Genomic DNA, 22,023 nt, shown 5'->3' with positions numbered 1-22,023 from the left:
ACTCCAGTAAAGCAAATTTTAAAGGAGGGACAAAGAAGTATTCTATGTCCATGTTTCCCACTAAATCATCTTGATATTTTTTAAATTGGAGGGGACTACATTAGTACAAAAAAACTATGATTATCAAAATAACGATAGTTCGATGGGATTTTATTAAATAATGTATATGTGCCTTTAATTAGGTGGTTTTTGATTTTTACTGTGTCTTAACAAACTGCAAGCATCGGAACACCCTTTATGGCCGTGTTCTTCACTGTACATATACATTACTTGTTTATTGGCTGATATTCGAAGTACATTATACACCCACATCTGACTGAGGTAGAATTCATCACAAAAGTTTGTGACAGGAACAGGTAGATTTCGCTGGAAGTCGAAAGTTATGGTTTCTGTCTCATTCGCATCTGCTGGATTTGATAGTGTTGCCAACTAAAGGTAGAATATTTATGGAAAAGTGAAACTCGCTAACTCCATGGAATAAATTGGTTCGTGATTTCCACGAAATAATGAACAGCTTATAGCTGAATAGTTACCACCGAATTTTGATGTTCTATGCTATACACGGATAGTAAGCTGCGTCTGCAATACTTTTCCAACATAACACCATGAGACACATCGCCTCTCCATCATCCGAGAAACGATCTACACCGTTTTTATTACGGCTAGGGGACTCCACAACTCTACTATCGTGCCCTAGCCGTCCCAATAAAACAAAATCAGGCCAGGCACCAAGCAGGAAGCCGGCCTCCCCTATCATGCCAAACATCATCTTATCCGGTGTAGATTTCTCCTTCAACGATGCAGCTCTACTGGCCTACCTCAAGAACGAAGGAGTACCAGCAATAAATTTATCAAGAATCCAAGTAGACTTCACCCCCACTGACAGAGTGCTAATCAAGTTAGCCACAGAACGGGCAGTACACGCAGCCATCAGATATGGAATATATATCCACGGCAAACCACACCTTGCAGAGCCATGCCCACCGTACATGGCAAACGATCTCGGACCGGACCCGGGAACCCAGCCACCCCAGTCACCACGAACGGCAACAAAGATACCTCCACCACCCTACACCTCCCCACCATACACCCCACCACACCAACTGTCAACCCATCCTTTCACCACCCCAGTAACTACCATCACCACCACCCTTGCTACTACCCCTGCCCGAACCGCTCCCCTTACTCCTGTATCTACTACAACCATGGCCCATTCCACTCCCATCATGATGTCTCCCACCACATCAACCCTCCCCAGCCCTACCCGGCCACCAACAACAGAAGAAGAAGTCCTCAACAGTACAATGGAAACAGAACGACCAGTACCACCGCCACCAGCTCCCGAGTCCGAGTCCGAGTCCGAGTCCGGGCCTCACTGAACTACCCAGTCACCATCAACACAAGAAAGCACCAGCAGCTGCGTCATCCGAGGCATCAACCCAGCCATCCCACCGGAGCTCATCCTACAAGAAATCAGAAACACAGGACTCCTACCAAAGAAAGCCACCAGAATCCAGAATGCAGCCGGGCCGACCTACATGGTGCGGCTACATCTCCAGCTTCCCGAAGAGACCCAGCACCTCATCCAACACGGAATTCAGCTCTTCGGGAAGCAACACCGAGTGGAACCATCTCGCTCCCCACCCAAAACCCAAAACCGCCCAAACCCACCTCGCAACCAACCCCGTCCCCAACACCATCTCCCGAATCCACACCATAATACAAACCTCCTCCACCTTCTACTCACGTCCCTAGCAAATATCACAGCATTTTACCAACAAATCCTTCCCATCCTACTCACTAGTATGTAAGAAACCAATGTATAACCTTTGTATTCTAAAACAATATTGTAATCACATGTAACCATTGTAAGAAAATTTTTAATAAAAAGCACAAGGGCACATGCTGCACACTTAGCCAAGAGGTCAAACTCCCCCACTTCACTAAAACCTAACGCTCCCCCTTTCTAACTTCAAACCATTCCAAATCCCCGAACCCCGCCAAATCTCCTGGCCAGAGAGAAGGCGTTACCTTCTAGGTGGCCCGCCCCTCCCCCTCCGGGAGGGGAATGAAAACATCCCCCTTGGCCTTGGCCGAAAATGAGAAAAAGTGGAGTTAGATGGTTTTGATTTCCGTGATTCCATTATTTGTCACCCTTTCTCAGACCGCCTTCATAGCATGAACATTAGCGCTATTAGCTGCCACCTCGGGTGGCCCGAGTTCGATTCCCGGTACGGATGGAAATTTAAGAATAACAGAAGTGCTGTTAATTGGATAAAATGATACATGCAGCTCACTTCTACTGGGGGTGGGTTTGAGAAGTGATGCACCACCTTAGGACGAGGACAGGAATTTTCTTATTCATTTTTAAACTCGATACGGACCGGTGCTCCAAGCTCAACGACGATATATACATACCCTGTACAAGTCTATGTAACTATAAGCATTTGCAGAAACACCATACTGTAATTCTAAAACCTCCAGGTGATAGATATAACTTTTTTTAACAAACTGCTTTACGTCGCACCGACACAGACAGCTCTTACGGTGAAGATGTGATAAGAGAAGGCTAGCCATGGGAAGGTAGTGACCGTAGGCTTGATTACGGCTCAGTCCCATCATTTGACAGGGGTGAAAATGGGGAAACGTCCGCCCCTGTGGTGTGGTGCTCCATGTAATGGTTCTATGTGATCCTTATAGGGCGAAACGCAATATAATAATAATAATAATAATAATAATAATAATAATAATAATAATAAATGTCCGCCTCTGTGGTGTAGTGGTTAGTGCGATTAGCTGCCACTCCCCGGAGGCCCGGGTTCGATTCCCAGCTCTGCCACGAAACTTGAAAACTGGTACGAGGGCTGGAACGGGGTCTACTCAGCCTCGTGTGGTCAACTGAGTAGAGGTGGGTTCGATTTCCACCTCAACCATTCTGGAAGTGGTTTTCCGTGGTTTCCCACTTTTCCTCCAGGCAAATGCCGGGATGGTACCTAACTTAAGGACACGGACGCTTCCTTCCCTCTTCCTTGTCTATCCCTTCCAATCTTCCCATCCCCCCGCAAGGCCCCTGTTCAGCACAGCAGGTGAGGCCGCCTGGGCGAGGTACTGGTCATCCTTCCCTGTTCTATCCCCGACCCAGAGTTTGAAGCTCCCGGACATTGCCCTTGAGGCGGTAGGGGTGTGATCCCTCGCTGAGTCCGAGGGAAAAACCGAACCTGGAGGGTAAACAAATTAAGTAAGTAAGTAAGTAAGTAAGTAAGTAAGTAAGTAAGTAAGTAAGTAAGTAAGTAAGTAAGTAGGTAGGTAAGTTTCAGTTCCTGCAATCTACTGTTCTTCTTGCGTGAGAGACATAGCTTGTGACATTTCACGAAGAGGGCGTGGTTGGAATTTCAAACAAAGTAAGACGAATTCGTAAAATGGGCAGTCGCATTTATATCTATTCCGGATTTCACATTCAACCGCATATCGTACGGCTACGATCACTGTATATAACTACAAGCTTCTTTGAATCTTCACGTTACCGAGCTCGATAGCTGCAGTCGCTTAAGTGCGGCCAGTATCCAGTATTCGGGAGATAGTAGGTTCGAACCCCACTGTCGGCAGCCCTGAAAATGGTTTTCCGTGGTTTCCCATTTCACACCAGGCAAATGCTGGGGCTGTACCTTAATTAAGGTCACGGCCGCTTCCTTCCCACTCCTAGCCCTTTCCTGTCCCACTGTCGCCATAAGACCTATCTGTGTCGGTGCGACGTAAAGCAACTAGCAAAAAAAAAAAAATCTTCACGTTTAGGCAATTATGTCCCATTCAATATACGTGATGGGTGGTAAAAAATCTCTGGAGGCGCCGGGTATCGATCCCGGTACCTCTCACATGCTAAGCGAGCGCTCTACCATCTGAGCTACGCCCCCAGACAGAAAATGTTCAACAGACTTTATGTCATAAGTGTTTTGGCAATGGTGTAATTTCTTTCAATCGCTTCCAGAGAGCGTGCAAAAGAATTGCTCTTGACTGGGGCACAGACCACGCCTGACATTACTTTCTCTCCTGGTGAGAGGTAGGGAGCTCATGAGGTCGGGAACGCCTACCTCCAACAGGAGGACTTGTCTTAGCTGGTGTCTTGGTCAGTGCTCTCCGTCGAACAGCTTTTAACTAACAGAATATCTCACTTCATGTGACATTAGTAAGGCTTGGTGTTGAGGTCTGCAGTTCTTAGTGTCCGTTGCTCTGTACACTACGCCTTCATTGACCTTATTTAACACAGATAATCCTGAAACATTTCATGTCACCGCTACATTTCTCATCTAAGAGATACAACAGACTAATCATTGATATTGTTGGAATGAATAGGTATTTTACTTGTTTTGTTTTTTCAGTTGGTTTTACGTCGCACAGAAACAGATAGCTCTTATGGCGACGATGGGACAGGACAGGGCTAAAAATGTTCTGAAAGTGAGGAAAACAGCATAACTAGTGAATACGTGGTACAGTTGCAGTGTTGAATAAAGAGTGATGATTTGTTAGATTAAGTTAGATTAAGGAGAGATATTACACTGATTTACAAGGGGTTGGCGGTAGAGGTGGGATCCCTCGCTGAGTCCGAGGAAAAAGCCAACCCTGGAGGGTAAACGGACTACTATACGATACAAGGGGTAGATATCTGACATGATATTTACTGTTTTTAGCGCATTTTTTCATGTTACTTTCTTTCTTTGTTAATCTGTTTATCCTCCAGAGTTGGTTTTTCCCTCGGACTCAGTGAGGGATCCCACCTCTACCGCCTCAAGAGCAGTGTCCTGGAGCGTGAGACATTGGGTCGGGAATACAACTGGGAGAATGACCAGTACCTCGCCCAGGCGGCCTCACCTGGTATGCTGATCAGGGGCCTTGGTGGGGGATGGGAAGATTGGAAGGGATAGACAAGGATGAGGGAAGGAAGAAGCCGTGGCCTTAAGTTAGGTAACATCCCGGCATTTGCCTGGAGGAGAAGTGGGAAACCAGGGAAAACTACTTAGAGGATGGCTGAGGTGGGAATCGAATCCGCCTCTACTCAGTTGATCTCCCGAGGCTGAGTGTACGCCGTTCCAGCCCTTGTACCACTTTTCAAATTTCGTGTCAGGTGCCGCGAATCGATCCCGGGCCTCCGGGGGTGGCAGCTAATCACGCTAACCACTACAGCACAGAGGCGGACATTATTATTATTATTATTATTATTATTATTATTATTATTATTATTATTATTATTATTATTATTATTATTATTATTTGTTGTGTTATTAGAAACAGTACCCGTATATTATACATACTGTCATTTATCCGCGGCTTCACATGCGTGGAATTTTCTCGCGTTTGATGTGAATTTCAACCAATACTGATTACCATGATATGTTGCCTCCGGAGAGGCCTAGTGTAGGTAGTTCTAGCTGACACCCATTGATAATTCTCATCTAATTTCCTGTGAGTTAACAGCATTGCTTCAGCGATCCTTACGAACAGACTTTGAAGCTTGTCACTGTGAGCGTAGGTGGAGGAAGAGTTATACATGGCAGTCTCTTGACCAAAAAAACTGGGACCTTTCAGTGGAGGGCTACTTCTCTCCACATTTTCTTCACTTCCTAAAAAAGTAGGTAATCCTCGCTCCTCTCCGCGTCTTGTTAGCCAAACGCAAACCAGCTGACTCTGCCGTAGAAGAAACTCATGTTCTTCCTTAAACACTTCCTAAAGTAATACCGCTGATCGAAAAAATATATAGTAGCAAAATATATCACTGATATCATTATGAAATTCTATTCCCCAATTTGTAGTTCATGTTCCAAACACCTTGCAGGATTCACCAGTTTGTAAACACCTTTCAAAATACGAAATGTTCCCGAAGAAAATTTGAAGGAACGTTTTAATAGGCCATTGTCATTTATTTGTATTGCACCAAGAAGAGCCTTGGCTCAGGTGCCTATATTGAAATGAAATAAATAAATAAAAAAAAAATTTTTAAAAATAAAAAAGCAAATTTGGGAGTGTCTGCTCAAAAGGTGCTATTTTCACCTGAAGAAAGTTGTAGGGAAATCGCAAGAAACGTAAAATCATGACAAACAACAAATACCCACATAAATACCTTGAAGTCCAAGAAAAAAGTTTGAAATAGCAAAAGAATTCAAATATCTCGGAGAATGGAATGCTGTGTAATACAAAGCAATGGAACTGGCTTTCCAGCTAACAAAAGATGCATACAACTAGATATCCCTTTCACGGGGTTCAAAAATTAAACAATCAATCAATACTGATCTGCATTTAGGGCAGTCGCCCAGGTGGCAGATTCCCTATCTGTTGCTTTCCTAGCCTTTTCCGAAATGATTTCAAAGAAATTGGAAATTTATTGAACATCTCCCTTGGTAAGTTATTCCAATCCCTAACTCCCCTTCCTATAAATGAATATTTGCCCCAGTTTGTCCTCTTGAATTCCAACTTTATCTTCATATTGTGATCTTTCCTACTTTTATAGACGCCATTCAAATCTATTCGTCTACTAATGTCATTCCACGCCATCTCTCCGCTGACAGCTCGGAACATACCACTTAGTCGAGCAGCTCTTCTTCTTTCTCTCAATTCTTCCCAACCCAAACATTGCAACATTTTTGTAACGCTACTCTTTTGTCGGAAATCACCCAGAACAAATCGAGCTGCTTTTCTTTGGATTTTTTCCAGTTCTTGAATCAGGTAATCCTGGTGAGGGTCCCATACACTGGAACCATACTCTAGTTGGGGTCTTACCAGAGACTTATATGCACTCTCCTTTACATCCTTACTACAACCCCTAAACACCCTCTTAACCATGTGCAGAGATCTGTACCCTTTATTTACAATCCCATTTATGTGATTACCCCAGTGAAGATCTTTCCTTATATTAACACCTAGATACTTACAATGATCCCCAAAAGGAACTTTCACCCCATCAACGCAGTAATTAAAACTGAGAGGACTTTTCCTATTTGTGAAACTCACAACCTGACTTTTAGCCCCGTTTATCAACATACCATTGCCTGCTGTCCATCTCACAATATTTTCGAGGTCACGTTGCAGTTGCTCACAATCTTGTAACTTATTTATCACTCTATAAAGAATAACATCATCCGCAAAAAGCCTTACCTCCGATTCCACTCCTTTACTCATATCATTTATATATATAAGAAAACATAAAGGTCCGATAACACTGCCTTGAGGAACTCCCCTCTCAATTATTACAGGGTCAGACAAAGCTTCACCTACTCTAACTCTCTGAGATCTATTTTCTAGACATTATATAACAGTGATTAAACTAGAAGCACTATACGCAGCAGGAAAGAATAAACTTGAATTTCAAAGGCCAAATGGAGAAATTTGAGCATAAGAAAGGAAAATGTTAAGAATGATCGTAGGACCAAAATTGCAGGATAATAAGATAATGTACTTCGATGATGTAACCATCTACAAGAAAATAAAAAAAATCTCAGATACTGTGCAAGAAAGAAGGGCACAATAGGCCTAATTACGGTCACCTTTTCAAAATGAACTAATAAATTAAGCAAAAAGTTCTTTGACTTCTTCCATAAGCGCAAAACAAAACCCAACTGGTTTAAAGAAACTGAGAAAAAGACCTTGTTGTTTCCTCCCTGGGACATGAACTCAGGACAGCTACCTTCCGAGGATCGAACCGGAAGGAACGTAGGAGGAATTGTTGTACCTGACGTATTAGGATTAGCCGGCAATAAAGGCTGGAATTCAGTACTTGAGTACAGGTACGGTTAAAACATTGTAGTAAGGAAATTGTAATATATTTCATATTCACATGATTGAGAATTGTAGTTGAAGAGTAATATTTCAACTTATTGGGACATCTTGAGCAAAGGAAGTTGTCACAAGGCTAGAGTCACAAGCACGAGGACATGAGTCATGTTGATCCAGTACATAGGTCAGGACGTGGACAATGATGATGCTTGTTGTTTGAAGGGGCCTAACATCGAGGTCATCGGCCCTAATGGTACGAAATGAAATGACAAACAAAAAGGTCAAAATCATTCACTGACCAAAATAAAAAAATGTCATGAAGAATGACCGCCTCTGTGGTGTAGTGGTTAGCGTGATTAGCTGCCACCCACAGAGGTCCGGGTTCGATTCCCGGCTCTGCCACGAAATTTAAAAAGTGTTTCGAGAGCTGGAACGGGGTCCACTCAGCCTCGGGAGGTCAACTGAGTAGAGGTGGGTTCGATTACCACCTCAGCCATCCTAGAAGTGGTTTTCCGTGGTTTCCCACTTCTCCTCCAGGCAAATGCCGGGATGGTACCTAACATAAGACCACGGCCGTTTCCTTCCCTCTTCCTTGTCTATTCCTTCCAATCTTCCCATCCCCCCGCAAGGCCCCTGTTCAGCATAGCAGGTGAGGCGGCCTGGGCGAGATACTGGTCATCCTCCCCAGTTGTATCCCCGACCCAGAGTCTGAAACTCCAGGACACTGCCCTTGAGGCGGTAGAGGTGGGATCCCTCGCTGAGTCCGACGGAAAAACCAATCCTGGAGGGTAAGCTGATTAAAACCAGTGGATCCGACTCAAAGAAAAGGCCATAAATAATAGTATTACTGACCAAGGGACCACTTATAAAGCACAATCCTGAATCGAGGATGCTTGATGTCCAAAGGGGTCCAAAATCCATGTCAAAGACTCTTCAGAATGGTACTTATCGCTAGGAAAGTAGAACCATGGTATTTGTCATGTTGGGGTTCAAATCAAAAGTAACGAAGACTCACGGTGTTCCACACATGATGCTACTACTCACAGGTATTGTACGTCGTACAGGTAACGCAGACCTATGGTGTTTCTCACACAATGGCGCCACTCATAGCCAACGCAAACCGATGATGTTCCTCACCTAGGTGTACTAGTCACGGGTGCCGGTATTCTCGTGGTGTTCCTCACGTAGTGGGTACTAATCACAGGCAACGCAGACCCACGGTGTCGCTCATATAGTGGTGCAACTCACAGGCAACGCCCAGACCCGCGGTGTTGCTCACATGGGTACGACTCACGGGTACTGGAAACCCACAGGAGAACCAACTCATTGCTGCTACTAATCACAAACCTGTTTCGTACCTAATATAGTGGTACTACCCGCAAGTACAGGCAACCCATGGTGTTCCCCGCGTGATGGTACGAATCAAAAGTAGTTTCATGGTTCTAATTCAATCATCACTTGGTCGCCCCTTTTAGTCGCCTCTCACGACAGGCAGGGGATACCGTGGGTGTATTTTTCGTCTGAGTCTCCGCCCACAGGGGGTAGAGAGAGAGAAAAAAACCAAGAAGAAAAGGGATCCGTCACTGCGAAAAATGAAGTAACGGACAATGAAAGGCAAGGGCCACGAAGGGTGTAAAAATGAGACTCCCTAGGCCTCGAATGCTCTAATACCGTCGGGGTCGGAAAGGAACAAGAGTTGACCAAGGGAGGTCGGACAGGATAGATGAAAGTAAGGAGCCTGGCACAAGTAAGTGGAAGCAATGCCAAGACTCAGCTAAGGGCCCCGTGGTCGCCAATCCACACTCCCAAGTTGAGAGCCCCTTTGGCCCCTTGTAGTCGCCTCTTACGACAGGCAGGGGATACCCCTGGTGTATTCTACATGTGCGTCCCCCACCCGCAGGGGTTAGTATGTTTGGTCCGCAAGAGGTATTTTGTTTCCCTCAAGTCCGCCGGCAAGCCGGTTAGGACACCCCTATCTGCCACCTGGGACGCGCCACGTGGGAGTATCACCTCTCCCCCTGCTACGCCAGCGTAGTAGGTTCGTGGGGACAATGTTGAGACGCGCAGGAAATATACAGGGGATACAGGCCTTTGATTGGTCAGAACTACGGAAAGTTCTATGATAACGTAGATAGAATGTTCTACAAGCTTCAGGAACAACTGAGTGGGGCCGCTAAGACAATATAAGCCCGAGGAAACCGCTGCTCGGGGCTTCAACCAATAAATCGCGGACCAGTTGTAGTCAGAACCCTCGTCGGTCGACAGGGCGATTACGGAATCGAAAATAATAATAATAATAAGATTTCTTGAATTGTTCTTCGAGTAAGATAGCTGCTTGACAACTTCTCGCGCAATATTGTCACAGTGAAGTCTCATAACGTCTGTACATATTGTACATAAATTGTATATAGCCTACTTCAGTTGAGAATAGAAAATTCATCGTGGGATTCTACTTCACTAGTTATTTTTTTTTCCTAGTTGCTTTACGTCGCACCGACACAGATAGGTCTTATGGCGACGATGGGACAGGAAAGGGCTAGGAGTGGGAAGGAAGCGGCCGTGGCCTCAATTAAGGTACAGCCCCAGCATTTGCCTGGTGTGAAAATGGGAAACCACGGAAAACCATCTTCAGGGCTGCCGATAGTGGGGTTCGAACCTACTATCTCCCGAATACTGGATACTGGCCACACTTAAGCGACTGCAGCTATCGAGCTCGGTCATTAGTTATCCTTCTTCTCTGCAACCTAGTTGAAACTTCCCAAAACCTAACGTTCCAACCGCTCGGGAACGATCCAATCTACCAAGCAACCAACCTGAAATTCTCCTACAAGGTCCAAATCCTGTCTGTCACGACAACCTATTAGAATTAAACATTGCAGAAAATTCACTCTTCGATCGAACAGCTAAAGTACCAAATCAAATCTACAGTACATTAAAAGCCAAACCCCTTATCTTGGAAGATGAGAGGAAACCAAGATCAGAAAGAATGAAGAAATACTGATCACTAAGGAAAGAACAACACGCGGAGAAATGATTGATTCAATGTAGCCCAAAGCGAGTATTTTTGTGACTACTGTATCAATCAATCAATCAATACTGATCTGCATTTAGGGCAGTCGCCCAGGTGGCAGATTCCCTATTTGTTGTTTTCCTAGCCTTTTCCTAAATGATTTCAAAGAAATTGGAAATTTATTGAACATCTCTCTTGGTAAGTTATTCCAATCCCTAACTCGCCTTCCTATAAATGAATATTTGCCCCAGTTTGTTCTCTTGAATTCCAACTTTATCTTCATATTGTGAGCTTTCCTACTTTTATAAACGCCATTCAAACTTATTCGTCTACTAATGTCATTCCACGCCATTTCTCCTCTGACAGCCCGGAACATACCACTTAGTCGAGCAGCTCTTCTTCTTTCTCTCAATTCTTCCCAACCCAAACATTGCAACATTTTTGTAACGCTACTCTTTTGTCGGAAATCGCCCAGATCAAATCGAGCTGCTTTTCTTTGGATTTTTTCCAGTTCTTGAATCAGGTAATCCTGGTGAGGGTCCCATACACTGGAACCATACTCTAGTTGGGGTCTTACCAGAGACTTATATGCCCTCTCCTTTACATCCTTACTACAACCCCTAAACACCCTCATAACCATGTGCAGAGATCTGTACCCTTTATTTACAATAATATTTATGTGATTACCCCAATGAAGATCTTTCCTTATATTAACACCTAGATACTTACAATGATCCCCAAAAGGAACTTTCACCCCATCAACGCAGTAATTAAAACTGAGAGGACTTTTCCTATTTGTGAAACTCACAACCTGACTTTTAACCCCGAACGAAAGAACGAAAGAAGAAGAAAAGGTACGTGGAACGTACCTATGATCGGGTTTAGTACAGCATTTATGAAATTACATCTTCCTGGTCTGGATTGCTCATGACAATCGATAATATTCAACCACTGTAATGCACGTGGACGAAATAATGATTTACTCTTTTGGAAGTGGAAGTAGCACCTTTTGAACAGACACTCCCCGATTGTATTCTAAGTGATGTCTGTACGCTACTTTGGTTTCCGAGACTAACAGCTCATCGGTCATTTTGAACTGTATTGGCGGCCCCGTGGTGTAAGGGTAGTGTGCGTGCCTCTTATCCGGAGGCCCCGGGTTCGATTGCCGGCCAGGTCAGCGATTTTTACCTGGACCTGAGGGCTGGTTCGAGGTCCACTCAGCCTACGTGATTAGAATTGAGGAGCTATCTGACGGTTTAGAAAGCCAAGAATAACGGCCGAGAGGATTCGTCGTGCTGACCACACAACACCTCGTAATCTGCAGGCCTTCAGGCTGAGCAGCGGTCGCTTGATAGGCCAAGGCCATTCAAGGGTTGTGGTGCCATGAGGTTTGGTTTGGTTTGGACGATTTGTATTGGGTAAATCATCCGCCAAAACAAAGAAAATTTTCCCCTGGAGAACTGATAAGAGTAAGAAGAAAATACTCGCTTGTAGAAGGCTGAAAACTAAGTACGCGTAGTCGCCTCCAGTCCTTTAAGGCAGGGTATTCATATTTAAGCATCTTGGAAGCACAAATACTCTCCTTGTAAACTACTGTATGTTGTTGTTTGGGTCATAAATCCATAGACTTGTTTGAGGCAGCTCTTCATGTAACCCTGTCCTGTGCTAATCTTTTCATTTCTAAGTAACTCCTACATCCTGCATCTACTCTAATCCATTTGTGGTATCCATACCTCTTTAGCCGCTACCGATATTACCGTCTACAATTCCCTCAAAAACAACTGTGCGAGTCCTGGGTGTCTTAAGGGTCTATCATTCTCTCTCTCCTTCTCGTCAAATTTCTTCAAATCGTTTGCCTCTCATCATTGTGTCTCCTCATACGTGATTTGATATACCTGTCATCTTCAGCATTCTTTTGTCACACCACATTTCAAAATCTCATATTCCCTTCCTTTCTGAGATAGTTATTGTCCATGATTCACTTTCATAAAATGCCAATGCCACTAGAAGAATGTCTTCAAAAACGTCTTTCTAATTCCTATGTCAATGTGCGACGTGAACAAGTTTCTAGTCTTCATTTTATATCCTCCTTACTTCTACCGTCGATAGTTATCCTGCTATCCAAGTAACACCATTCATCTACTTCCTTTAAGACTTGGTTTCCTAACCTATTATTTCCTGCATCACCTTTCCCATTACCTTTATTTTGGATGTATTTATTTTAATCTTCCACTCCTTCTCTAGGTCTGTGTTCATACCACTCGTCAGTCTCTCCAAATTATCTGCAGACTCAGATAAAATAACAATATCATCGGAGAATCTCAGAGGTCCTCTCCTTGGATTGTAACGCCCGTTCCAAATTTCTCTTCGGTTTCTATTACCGCCTGCTGTATATAAAGATTGAAAAGGAGAGTGGACAAACTGCAGCCTTGCCTCACTACAAGAGCTCTCGATTCTTAAAACTGAAGACTGAATTTTTGTACAAATTTTAGATAATTCTCCGTATCTGATCCCGATCATCTTAAACATATAGCCTTATAATATGCAGGAAATAAGGTTTCTAATAGTGAAATAAGTTATTGAAAATAGTTGAGTGGTTCGTGAGATTGTCCTCCGCGTACAAGCTCAGAAACATTTCCTGTTTATAATAGTAGCATAGATTAAAACTGCTGAAGAGTAGGGAAGGGATGATATTTCCAACATTAGACAGAAAAAAAAATCATCTTACTTTACCTCATCCTCGTTGCATTATCTCCCTTCACTGCAGCCGAGTAAATACAAAAATATTGGAAACGTACTTTTCCCTGGCTCTATGGTCGTAGACGCATTTTCAGGAATGTTGACATTTCATTTACTCTACCGCAGGATTTGTCGTGCCACACTGCCGGTCAAACAGAATTGACTTCATCATGGGTGTTCACAGTGTAGTTCGGGTTGAACACTCGTCAACATATGACCCCAACCTAATATTAGGGATGTCAGTAAGTTTCCACAAGATGCTGGTCGTGAAATTACAGAAATATGCAGTATTTTATAGCTAAGTGTTCAAAAGCGAAAGGAATAATTCTATGAAACCAATAAATAAAGTAGACCATACTGCGTTTCATTTATGACTACACTTAACGGAAACGCAGGAGTTTCTATTTTCATCTACGTAGCGTTCCTTAGCTGAATGTCAAGCCTAGTGACACTCGTTTGGGACGGTCCTGGTTTTGGGTTGCGGATTGTAGGCATGCCCCATTAATTGTTCTATTTCAGGACTGGACGTTTATGTTTATCCCATTACAAATATACTTTTCTTCTTTTTTGCTAGCGGTTTAACGTCGCAATAACATCGAAGGTTTTCGGCGATGCAAGGATGAGAAAGGGTTAGCATTAAGAAGGAAGTGGCCGTGTTCTTATTAAAGCATACCCCTATATTTGCCTGGTGTGAAGATGGGAAACTATCGTAAACCATCTTCAGGGCTGTCGACGGTGGGATTCAAACCCACCATCTCCCGAATGCAAGTTCAATAATGCTACGCGACCCTAAACGCACAGCCAACTCGCTCAGTAAAAATATTATATTACGTCCATTACATCTATTACACTATCGACATCACAGAAATACATATAAGGGAAAAAATCCTTCCACATAGGTTTGACATCAAACTGGGCTTAATCGTTGCCTACGTAATACACAAGGCCTGAAAGAACGGGCGATTTTTCCGCCAGAGTAGCGGGATACTTAGGTTGGTTGTCTTATATAGATGTCAGGGTTATGGGCTGTTGTCAGTGAATTAGAGCCGTAACTTGGTATAAGATTCGCATTACATTTGTGATATGTTTGCAGTTTATTAATGGTTTGCATGGTACCTTTTGACATGCTATAGCACTGAGAAATATAGAACCCTTATAGATGCATACTTTTATCGGTTTTCCTTCATTAATAACAACTTATAATGTCACATCTTATTCTGTCTATAAGTTAGTTTCGATCCGCTTGGTTATTTTGCAGTTTGATGATGATGCTTGTTGTTTAAAGGGGCTAATATCTAGGTCATCGGACCCCATTTTTTGTGGTTTATTCATATAAATTATAATGATTGAGCAGAGTGGCCTTCAGCTGAACAGCGGCTTGTTTTTCTAAACTTGTAGCTCTGCAATCGGGAGGCGGAGTGTCTGGTTCCCACCTTCAGCTAACCTGAGAATGGTTTTCCGAGGTTATCCATTCTCCTGCACTTCGGCAAATTTTGGGACGTTTCTTTCTATAGGCCACGGGCGACACCCGCTCACCGTCTCTGCACCTTAAATCACGTCTTCAAATCTCCTTGTGCTGAGAAATTGCGTAAACCTCTAGGAGGCCCGCCATATTCCATCAGGGTGCAGGATGTAAAAGTTTAATAGAAATAAAAATTTATAGGTTGTTCCTTCTTCTACTTCTGTACCAAAACACCAGGACTACCTTTAGCTTTCTTTATGGCAGCGATGAATAGTGTGGTGTTACTGTCAATACTTGATAATTCTTGTTAGGGCCAAGTCATTTAATGTACATTTCGTGCACAATGTGAGAATGTTAGCAAACTGTTGAAAATTGTGCATTACTTTGTTAAAAGATGTACTTCAAACAGTTCAAAGAAAGAAAAATGTGACTTCCATCTGTTTCTTACTGATCCAAACTCGCTAGAGAAGTGGAAAATTGCCGTTCCGAAGTAAGGAAAAAAAATACCGTCGAAAGTGTATAGCAAACACTTTCTTGGATCTGATTTTAGTGGTAGCTCCGCAAAGAAGAGGCTTCCTCCAAATATCATCTATACTTAGTGGCTACCCCACCCATAAACAAACATTTACCAAACGCATAAGTGATTCTATCCCAGATTAGATTCATCTGAACCAGAAAGAATTAAATAAATGGTAGCTTCACCTACGGGGAATCTCCTCAACCTCTTACAACAAAAGTAGCAATTCTAGTATCCGCCGGAATTCCAAAAGCATCCCGAAGAGCTAAATACAATAGAAACAGAACGAAATCTATTTTGCTGAGGAAGTCAGTTGATATACTGCATATAAGAAAATAACTTATAAGCTTCGACAGAACTGAAGGAATTAAAATCTGAGAAGGTGAAAACAACAAAATTACAAAAGAAAGTAGATCACCCAGAACCGCAAGGAATGAAAAAAACCCATCAAATTCGGTGAGACTACATGAAAGGAAATCTCTTTTGTGGCATAGGCAAGCACCTAATGGTTACGTTTTAATTAGATGGTAGCTTAAAACTTCCACACAGGAATACAAATTACCTTGGGCCCTGAAGATGGTTTTCCGTGGTTTCCCATTTTCACACCAGGCAAATGCTGGGGCTGTACCTTAATTAAGGCCACGGCCGCTTCCTTCCAACTCCTAGGCCTTTCCTATCCCATCGTCGCCATAAGACCTATCTGTGTCGGTGCGACGTAAAGCCCCTAGCAAAAAAAAATTACCTTGGCTACACTGATGGAGAGACTGGAACATCTTGAAAATTTAAAAGATTATTCAAAATATTGTAGACTGACAGGTACGGAATAAGTATTATGTGATTTAAGCTGATTTATTTTTTTGTAAACTTTTCCCTTCCTTACACCATTTTTATGAGTTTTCAGGTGAATATCAACATACCTGTTTTCCTTCCCGTTTAAAAGCATTGTGTGGGTCAGCCCATGAAGATGACATCTCGTGGCGTATTTTGAAACTCTCCGCGACCCCATCAGCTGGCCAGCATTTCCAGGCCTTGTATATCACGTAGGCAACGGCTTAATACATATGTAATGCCAACACTCAGTAGTTGGGAAAGGCCAGTAAGAATAAGAATAAGATGATGTTGCTGACAATGATAATGATGGTGATTTTGACAATATCAACAGCCGGGCTGAGTGGCTCAGATGGTTAAGCCGCTGGCTCTCCGAGCCCAAGTTGACAGATTCGATCCTGGCTCAGTGAAATGATATTTGAAGGTGCTCAAATACTCAGGCCAGTCTCGGTAGATTTATCGGCACTTAAAAGTACTCCTGTGGGAAAAAATTCTGGCAACTCGGCGTCTCCGGAAAAGTAGATAGTGAGACTTAGCAATTCTTCTTATTCTTCTTATTATTATTCCTTTATTTCTTAATCGGTTTACCCTCCAGGGTTGGCTTTTCCCTCGGACTCAGCGAGGGATCCCACCTACACCGCCTCAAGGGCAGGGTCCTGGAGCGTGAGACATTGGGTCGGGTGATACAACTGGGGAGGATGACCAGTGCCTCGCCCAGGCGGCCTCACCTGCTAATCTGAACAAGGGCCTTGGTGGGGGATGGGAAAATTGGAAGGGACAGACAAGGAAGATGGAAGGAAGCGGCCATGGCCTTAAGTTAGATACTGCACCCATAAGCGAATTTGGCCTAATTTAATTCACAATTAAATTGAATATTTCACATATGAGATACCACAGTGAGGCTGTGAAACTAGCAGTCACAAAGGAACTTTCTGGCGCCAGTCAGACGGCGAGAGAATCCATGAAACTCTTCTCTAGGCACGACCAAATTGTAAACCATCCTTCCAACAAATTTTATGACACCGCCTGGGAGTGGCGACTTGCGGTTCGCTCTCACGAGAAAAGCACGCGTTGAAGCCTGACCTACTTGGCCAGGACAATAGAGGACAACGACTATAACCGCCAATTCTTGGGAGGAAGCGGATGCACCCACGTTTGGAAGGGCGCGAAAGTCTCGGCCAATCAGAAAATTCTAAATTTGAATGAGCTGTCATACCGGGAAATCTACAGTCAGTATCTCGCGATCTGAAGCCCGATGTGGTAGTGAAAAACAGTGTCCTGACTTCTTTATAATATTTGGTGAATTATCAGTACCAATCTGTGGTTAATTAGTGCCTAACTATTAAAATTCAACTTCACACGGAGGAGTAATAGGATCTAGAAGAAGGAGCTGTCATGGCAGGATGAGGCCATCCACCGGAAGAAAATAACACCAGTGACGCGCACCGTCGTGTGGATTATCCTATGATCATTTCCCGCGGCGCAATATCACATGTGAGTCGGACAAAATTTAGGAAGTTTTGCATATAAATTTTGAAAACCATAACCTACGGATGTACGAGAAAGCGCTCCCGAGGACTAGATTATTACGCCACATCCCTTCCACGGAACTATTTTCAGGTGGTGGGAGGAATTTCTACAAAACCCAGCGACCACAGGGTCGAGCTCTCAGTCGTTCAGTATTCTCAGTGTTTCGAATTCTCAGTCGTTCTGAATTCTCAGTCGTTCTGAATTCTCAGTGTTTTGAGTCATTCTCAGTGTCTTCAGAGTTCTCAGTTTTCAGCTATTGTCTTGAGTACTTTTAGTGTTATTTCAGTATTCTCAGTGAATTTACGTTCGACAGAGTGACAGAGTGTATCAGCAAATGCATTTAGTCAGCTTTATTTTGGCTGGTAAGAAAGCGATTAGACACTTGTAGGCATCTTTAGAAAGCCTTGTATTATTTACTTGGGAGAATAGCGTTTCAGAAAATGAACATTTTCACAGACTTTTACTGTAAATTCAGGGAGAGTAGGCAAGAATTACACTTTCAACTCAAATGAACTCACATTACTAGTCGAGGGAAACAAGTCCATGTTTTTCAGCATATTTACATAAAAACATTTCTAACCAGCAGGGAGTGTTACATGTGAGATCAGTATAAAATTTTCTCCACAACATAAACTGTATTTTAGCTTGTTTCTACCATTCTACAAACTGTTTGGCAAGCGAGATGTTTACGGGGAGAAACCAGTAAAGACAGACAGGAAGGTGATTGACTTTCTTCAATGGAGACCGCAATAGTCAACCTTGAGGAGACAGTTATGTCCCAGTAGGGTGAATGTACTGTAAGCTGTAGTGTAAACAGAGCTGAGGGATCGGCGAGCAGGCCAGCAGGTGTTTTGCAGGTAGATAGCGAGGCGACCATCCTTCTACACAACAGGCAGGAGTCTGCAGTGGCATTTTCTAACTTTCACTGGAGTGAGAGAAATACGAGTGTTTATGCTAATATAAACGTGTGTCACGGCATGGCAAGAATGTGTCAAATTTGCGTGTGTAAAAATCTGGAATACCACATCAGCTTGAAGATGGAATTCTAATTTCCACCATGACCGGGGCCGGTGGGTGAACCGACCTGCCTCCACCATCACAGGTATGAGCATCATTATAATGTAAATAAATATGTAGGACCGTGGCAAAAATCGATGATCAATGTAGTTTAGAGTACTAGGTAGGGTTGTAAATAATTCACAGTTTTATAATACTGCTAATAATAATAATAATATAATAATAATAATAGTAATAATAATAATAATAATAATAATGTTTATGTTGCACTTTCAGATAGGCTTATTTTGTGCACTTTGTTTAAGTAGATGTTTGTTTGCGTGTATTTATGGTTGATTTTGTAGTATGTCACTTTGACAGTTAGGCAGCTTTGATATTGGATCTACGAGTGTAATGTCAGTTTATTATTATTATTCATCATTGATTTTAGATCGTTGGTTTTGAGTCGATTTTGTTGGAGTTTTGATCTTGGGGACGCCGTCGCGATGATTTCAATGTTTATTTCGGTAGTTTGCGCTTTCAGCTTGTTTTATGTTGCGGAATCATCCTTCTGATGTCCGGTTTTGATTGTACTTATCCCGCGTATTTTGCGACGATTTTTGGTAGACGCGAATATTTATTTCTGTGTAGTTGCGGTTGCGCATGTTTCAACATTTGTGTTTTGAGAGGCAATCTCGTCATTCTTTGTTTTGATAGAAACGGTGAGCGCCATTGATGAGTCAGCTCTGTGATTTTTGTGATGTGTTAACAGTGAATGATCGAGAGATCGAGCTAGATGATTAATATCCCTGATGAGCTACGTTGATGATGGAAATATGATATTGGGACCATGTCTTGATTTGTCGTAAGAAGCCGTAATGTGCACGACAGATATTTGTGCCCGCCGGATACGAGCGAGGCTGTGTTGTGAGAATAATGAATAATAATGACGTCGCGAATTAATGTGTAAAAAGAATGGTGAAATAAAGAGTTTAACCACGTGTGTTAAATGTGTTACGACATGGGTTGCGATACTACAGGCAGGAGCCTGTATTTGTTTAAATAATTCCAGGGAAAGTAGATGCTCGATAAAAATGCTAGCCAGTGTACAATGTGAACAGAGCGACGAGTCAATGTGTTTTGAATATTTATGTAGAGTCACGGATGACGTGAAGTAACAGTAATTTGTCCATCAATGTTAAATAATATCATGTCCAGACATTTATCGTCTGAAGTTTGAGATTGCCGTCAAATTCGCAATATTTCATTTTGATACTCGCAGCGGGGTATGTTTTTCTGGTGACTCCGAGTTTGTTTTGCGATTTCTATTTTTTTTATTTCCAGTAGGCCGCGATGGTGGGATCTAGTTTGCTTATTTGTTTTCTTTTCTGTTTGTACTTTTACTGTTTATTTGTAGGACGCAAGCGTATGTGAATTATTTATATTTGATGTGATGTAAATAGATAAGTGTAGCTAGGCTAGTTTTTTTTGTGATCTCTGTATTTTTTTTGTCGGAGCAGTGTTTCTCCGTTAATTAATGTAATGATGTAAATACCATTTCAGATGTTAGGTTTATTGGATCATCGATTATGTCACAGTCGAAATGGTAGTGGTATGCTCATACCAGGCATCTAAGTAATTACCAAACTTTCTTCTAAAATCCACTACATTTTTATTTTGAAATGAAACGATCTTTAAATAAACCAATTGTATAAAACTGCCGCAATAAATGGTAAATAAGATGGCATCTGCCTCCATCTAGTGGTGATACCACGAATATGAATTAATAATGAAACGCAGTCAGCGGCAAAATTCTATAGAAATTTTAATGTACAAGGATCGCTATCATTTGATAATGTTAACATCAGGCATTTGGCCTAAATTTCTGTTTATTTTAAGAAGTCCAGTCTATCACAGACATGCAAATGAAGTTTAAAATTTAGATGAGTGGTTGGATACACTCAGAGTGATGTTTCGATAATTAATTTGGTTTAATCATGAAGTTTTGTATAAGACAATGATTATGTCGGAAATGAAGTGTGATGTTCATGGTTGTTCTGTTTTCTTCGAATTTATTCCTTAAGTAATACACTTGCTTAGTGCAGTCCATGATTATTTAAATTTGGGTATTTTACCAAATGAGCAACAGGTGTTAAACATTTTATAACTCCTATAAGTCAGTGGTTTGATGGCATAACAGAATTTAATTTTACTTTATTGTGAGTCAACTATTTAAATTTATTTGGGAGATATCTTTCTCCGTAATGTAATTCTGCATTTCAAGAAGGTGGTCTTTCTGACCAGAGTTTTAAACTGAGTCATTTTATTTAACTTGAAGACAGTGTCAACAGAGTCTGGTATATTTTAATTAAGGTGTTTTGACCTTCAGTCAGTTTACTTAGGCAGTTTATGATTGTTTGCAAGGCAGATCCTTACTCTTTAATATTTTATTAGTCACTGTTATTTCATTTGTTTACATTTTTTTTACTAGTTCAATTTACGTTCAATTTTCGCACTTTGCTTTTATTTAATAAATCAGTCTTTTATTTAATTTTTAATTCAGTCTTGGGTACCGTCATTTTAGTTAGTTTACCCCTTCTTTTCATTCCCTCACTCCTTTATCAGCGGGTGGCCTCTCCGGGGATAACGGACGGGCACGACTGAGAAAGAAGAGTCTACATGCAGTGGTGAGTATGATTTTACATGTCATTTATTACAGGAGCAGCCGGCGCACAGAAGAAAGAAGAGATCACCGCAGTTGTTGCCTTTAAAAGGGCACAATACCATCCCGGCATTTGCCTGGAGGAGAAGTGGGAAACCAGGAAAAACCAGTTCGAGGATGGCTGAGGTGGGAATCGAACCCACCTGAACTTATTTGACATCCCGAGGCTGAGTGACCCCGTTCCAGCCCTCGTACCACTTTTCAAATTTCGTGGCAGAGCCGGGAATCGAACCCGGGTCTCTGTGGGTGGCAGCTAATTACACTAACCACTACACCTCATAGGCGTACATTTTATTATTATTATTATTATTATTATTATTATTATTATTATTATTATTATTATTATTATTATTAATTTCATCAACTGATTGACTAACATATCTTCATAAATTTCCTAATCATTTAAAAAATCGTGTGCTAAATTTACTATAAAATGTGTGGCTGAGGTTAACTGAGTT

General features: G+C 42.2%; 1 non-coding gene across 1 annotated transcript; it reads right to left on the bottom strand.

Moving 5' to 3' along the window:
- Positions 1–3,838: 3,838 nt before the first annotated feature.
- Positions 3,839–3,911, bottom strand: TRNAA-AGC (transfer RNA alanine (anticodon AGC)). Its single transcript has one exon. It is a non-coding gene; the product is annotated as a tRNA-Ala (tRNA).
- Positions 3,912–22,023: the final 18,112 nt, after the last annotated feature.

Source organism: Anabrus simplex, chromosome 4, assembly GCF_040414725.1.
Source record: "Anabrus simplex isolate iqAnaSimp1 chromosome 4, ASM4041472v1, whole genome shotgun sequence".
NCBI lineage: Eukaryota > Metazoa > Arthropoda > Insecta > Orthoptera > Tettigoniidae > Anabrus > Anabrus simplex.
The sequence above is the reverse complement of the archived record's forward strand: the minus strand, read 5'-3'. Positions and strand labels throughout refer to the sequence as shown.